Here is a 4,930-nt window from a genome sequence, read left to right as displayed (position 1 = left end):
ACCTCATTTTCAATTAACAGGGTCATAATCAATTGATAGTTTATTTAATGAAATAGTATCGTGTCTCTTCCTTAAGTCGTGGCCCTTAATATTATCGTGTCTCTTTCTTAAGTCGTGGCCCTTAATATTTTTGTACTCCACACCAATTTGAAATTCAATGAAATTTATGATCTTTCTCCCCATCAAAACACACACATACATATATATAATCATTAACATTTGCACGATGTTTTAGTGCCTCCCTTGGACCCCTTGTAGTTCCAATGTATCCTAAGAATCCAAGGATCTTGGATAAAAAGCCAATAGTAAGGATGGCTAGCTGGTCACTTGACTCAGATGTTTAAGAAGGTATAGAACCGGGGATATTAGTGTCTTCTCATCAAAAAGGGTCTTGAGAATAGGTACTATATGTTGAGTTCTGGCTAGATGTCAGATACCGTGCTAATGTTTTAATATATTTAGTCTTTCTAAAAGCTCTCGGCATTGTAATCACCATTCTACAAAAACAAGAAAATGGAAACAGGGACGTTAAGAAACTTGCCCTAGACTGAATGATCAGTAAGAGGTGGAGCCTGAATCCCAACCGAGGTTCAGTCTTAGTTACAATGGGATATAGGACTTCACAGAATCTAAGTTACATTTGCTAACGCGTTGTTCTCAAGGGTGAAAACCACTTAGAAGTCAATGCTCTTTATCTTCTAAATAAGTACACTCGATTACAATGCAAGATTTTGTGTTTTAACCAGATGACAACCACCAATTAATTAATTTAAAACCACTATATATATGGCAAACGTTATTGAAGACGCAACTAGATTCCAGGTTTGTATATGGCAACTACTTTATTATTTTCAAATGCAAACTCTTTGCATTTAGTTTGCTATTTTACAATTTTACAAACTAGGTATAAAAGACCATAAATAAATGACATAAGTTATGTGTACCTAAGTTTCATGAAGGGAAGAAATATACCTTGACAAAATTAAAACAAAATAGAAAATCTATGTCTAACTTAAGAGATCGTTCAAATTTCAGAACATGTATGAACCAAGCAATTTTCTGTTAATTTCTTTTTCAGTATGAACTAAATTATAATATGTCTTATACATTCTAATTTTAACCACAGTCCTTGCATATTCCAACATACTTGGAGTGATAAAAAAAATAAATGCACTCTTCAGTGTGTATCAATGTTTGATGTTGTTTGGAGAATGTTAAATAAGTGAAAATATTGCTTCTAGAACTTTCCTTTACTGGTCAGAATTTAAGTGTCTTCAGACAAATATTGAGGCTAAAGCGTGTATGGATTAATACACATCCTTCACAGATTGAATATGAGAGGTCTTAAAACACACACACCAGCAGTGTAGTGAGCACAACCTTTCTTTAAAATAACTTCTTAAAACACACCAGAACATTTTATTCATAATATCGTTAAAAATAATTTGGGGCCAGTGGACACATGGTGAAGCTACTTGATTTGGTGCACGAGATCAGCTTAATGCTTCCTAATGGAAGATCTGAGCTCACTAGGCCAAGACTCACTCGTGGGGCTAGACCCAGCCCGTGACGTTGGCCTCTTGCCCTTACCTCTGTGGAAGGGTGACCTGCTCAGAGATTCGACATCATTTCTTTATACATATTTTTCAGGCATCAATGCATAGGCACATCCCTTTAAAAATATATTAAAGTCCCCAAAAAGGGGTGAATTAACTTTGTCACTCTGGCATAGTTATGAGAATACAATGCCATACACCCTGTCAGAATGCAATAAATATTTACCGATGATTTTCTTTACTTATTCAACAACATAGGGTTCAGAATCTTGTTTCCCATTTTTCCCTGATTTGATGTTATAGCTTATATAAATGACCACAGTTTCTGCAGCCATAGCTTAGAATAAACAAGGCAGCCACTCAGATTATGAAACACGGCAGTATGTTGGCTGGAGTTTGGTATGCACATCATATCAAAACAGAACCTTCAGGTTCTAGTGGACCTCAGATTTTAGTGGGCTGACGCACTTTTGAGGGCCATCAGTGTTAGCTGTATATTAACTGTAGAACTTTCTATGTAATTGGGAACCTGAAATTGCTTGAGGCCATTTAATCTCAACTATGCTAACCTCAAGAGTCACTGGCATGTATTTTTCTGTGACATTGGGAGACAAAGTATTAATCCAGGACATATCATCTCAAAGCTGACACACATGTCTACGCTCATCTCCAAAAGTATATGAATTGCATATATTTGTTCTCATTCAACAAGTCCATTTATTCAGGAAAACGAAGGCTACTTGTATTCCATTTGGGGTTACCAGACAAATTCTATCCCCTTCTCTCTCTCCGTCAAGGAACTGGTGATTCAGATGAGGAGTTCAATCAGAAGTTGTGACTTTGATGGTGGGTTATCACTTGAACGGGTTTATATTGTAAAATTACTCCACCGCTAAGGTGAAAATGCCTCTGCCCAAAGCTGTAGAAATACTCATTAAGGTTAGTTTGGCAGCTACAAAACACAGGACGTTTTAACATTTCCGGTTGTCTTTCCGAGGGGATGAGCATGGCCTCCAGGCCCGCCATCTCGTGTGGCTCTTCATCTCAGAACTGGTGGAAAACCAGAACGCTCCACGTGTCGCATTCCACAACAGACACAGGCAGTTCTAAGCATGAGGTTATACACGCACACACACATACACATGTGTACACACACGCTCACACCTATGTACACACATCAAAACAGAGAGTCAGCTCATATTTAGTCTAGGAAAAAAATATATTTATATCACTGCAATGGCACACCCTGGGTAAAACGTTACTTCAGCAATGCATATCATAGGCAGCTCATGGGAACTGGCTTTGTTTTGTGTGGTGGCACCTGACCCGGTGTCCATAGGAAAACCTGTAGCCTTTGGTCACTTGCTGTCACACCAATGCAGCAGTGACACACAAGAATGAAGTATGGAAATACATATAAATAAAGCCACGAGGAGTTCGGGAACAAGGTTCTGCAGAGCTGGTGCTTCGAGACAGTACATTCCTCAGTGCAACCGGAGAACAGATGCTGAACCTTGAATGCTTGCTGTTTCTTTCACTGGGCAAGGGGATCTACAAGTCGCACATTTATCCTTTGCAGGTGCAGATGCTGTTTCATCAGTGTCTTTGCTCCAGAACTGGCGCAGTAGAAGCAGAAGAAACACATTTAGAAAGAACCGAGGAGGGTGTGTTCTGTTTTCTTCCGTGGGCTTTGTAATCAACAGGAAGGGCTGCAAGGCCAAGATAGCAGAATCTACTCCCTGTAGAGAAAAGAACAAGACTGTAGACAAAACATCAGCCAACATCCCCAGCCAGTTGTCAACCAATATTGCAAGAAAGAATACACATCTACAGAAGTGGGTAGGGCTCAGTAAGAAGTAGTTCAGGAGGGTAATCATGAATTCTTATTTTGCTCCTCTGAAAAATGACAACTATAACAACCAAAAAATAACGTGCATCGGCAGCTTAACTATAATTACTCTGAGGAAAGTGCTATTCGGATTCCTATTACACGGATGACGACACTGATGCATAGAGAAGCTAAGCTACCTGCTCATGGTCATAAATTCTGAAGTGGCAAAACTAGGATTAGAACCCCACACAGTCTGAGTCTACAGCAGTGTGCGAGCAGCCTCTCTCTGAAATAAAAATGCTGACTTGTCACGGTGTAGTCATGTGAGAGGGGAAGGGCTCAGAGTTTGTGAAAGGTGGTGAAAGGTAAATAATGCTACTGTGGAAGCCCAGATACAAGCATCTCCCCTTCCCAGTGAGGGAAACTGCGTATCTCAGAAACAAATCTCGAAACATTACAATCTACCAAGAGTCAACAATATGACTGAAAAAATGCAAACTAAGAAACTAAAAGTATTAGATGTTTTTCTTAAAAAGAAAGTAACTTCAAAAGAATGGGATTATCTAATTAGTAAAGGAGCAACACACTCTGCCTGTAATAGGCAGAGAAAGAGAACCTGGGGCCATGGGCACAGTGGAAGTGGTCCCAAGGAACTGAGCCCACCAAGAACTAATCCACCACGGATGCCCCATCGGTCTAGAATCCACCGAGGCTGGCCCAATGCAATGAAATCATGAGGGCTCCTCGTTTGTCAATCAACTCAAGCCAAAAGAAGTGACAGATGACTATCGAGATTGCTTCTTGGACTGTATCTCCCACACCACATTTGACAGTTGGTGGCCTCAAGTGTAGAGCAAGGATTAAGACCAAAGTGCATCTTTACAGACAATTTTGCTTATTGTATTAAACCATCTATTTATTTGCTTATATGTGTTTATTGATTGTGTGAGGGAGATAAATAAATTTAGTTTCTTTGATGTAGATGACCATTATTTAAACTTGTAGAAAATACTTTATTCTATTTGGAGAGAAGTAAATAAAGTTTCCTTATAAAATAGCCAGATTGAAATTACTTCTTAAGCAATTTAAAATTATAAATGTGAGTAAGGGTGGAACTAGCAAGGTCTTCAAGAGGCCACTAGTCAATACCATTCATTCTGACAATTATGAAAAAATGAAAGAAAAGGGATCAGATCTATTTTTCCAACTGTTTCTTCTCTGGAAATCAGTAAGTGTATCAAACGTAGTTTTGGAAACCTGAATGTGCAGGGATTCATCAGGCAGACGTGTATTTATACGAAAGAAAAGGAGACCATGAATATGACCTTGACACTCTCATGGAGTACAACCAACACCATATGGATATGCAAACTTTTTGAAGGTGATTTTCTTTTGCTACTAGAATTCCATTCTTAGAGGAGAAAGAGCAGTCTCAAAAACACATGTGTCCCCTTTCAGCCTGCCAACCCCCTTCTTCCCAACGCCTGCATACGAATATATATTATATAAATATATTTGTAATATTAAGTGGGTTTCTTGGGGA

At 38.9% G+C, this 4,930-nt stretch overlaps 1 protein-coding gene across 2 annotated transcripts in view; it reads right to left on the bottom strand.

Annotated features, from left to right (window-relative positions):
* Positions 1 to 819: 819 nt before the first annotated feature.
* The window catches only part of EPHA4 (EPH receptor A4), a 133,293-nt gene continuing 129,182 nt past the window's right edge, over positions 820 to 4,930 (bottom strand). For both annotated transcript variants that reach the window (XR_003044697.1, XR_003044698.1), the window contains exon 18: positions 820 to 3,295. The gene's annotated coding sequence lies outside the window, so the exon portion shown is untranslated. The remainder of the gene's footprint in view (positions 3,296 to 4,930) is intronic.

Source organism: Pteropus alecto, unplaced genomic scaffold, assembly GCF_000325575.1.
Source record: "Pteropus alecto unplaced genomic scaffold, ASM32557v1 scaffold110, whole genome shotgun sequence".
NCBI classification, from domain to species: Eukaryota; Metazoa; Chordata; class Mammalia; order Chiroptera; family Pteropodidae; genus Pteropus; species Pteropus alecto.
This window is presented reverse-complemented; position numbering and strand designations above follow the sequence as displayed.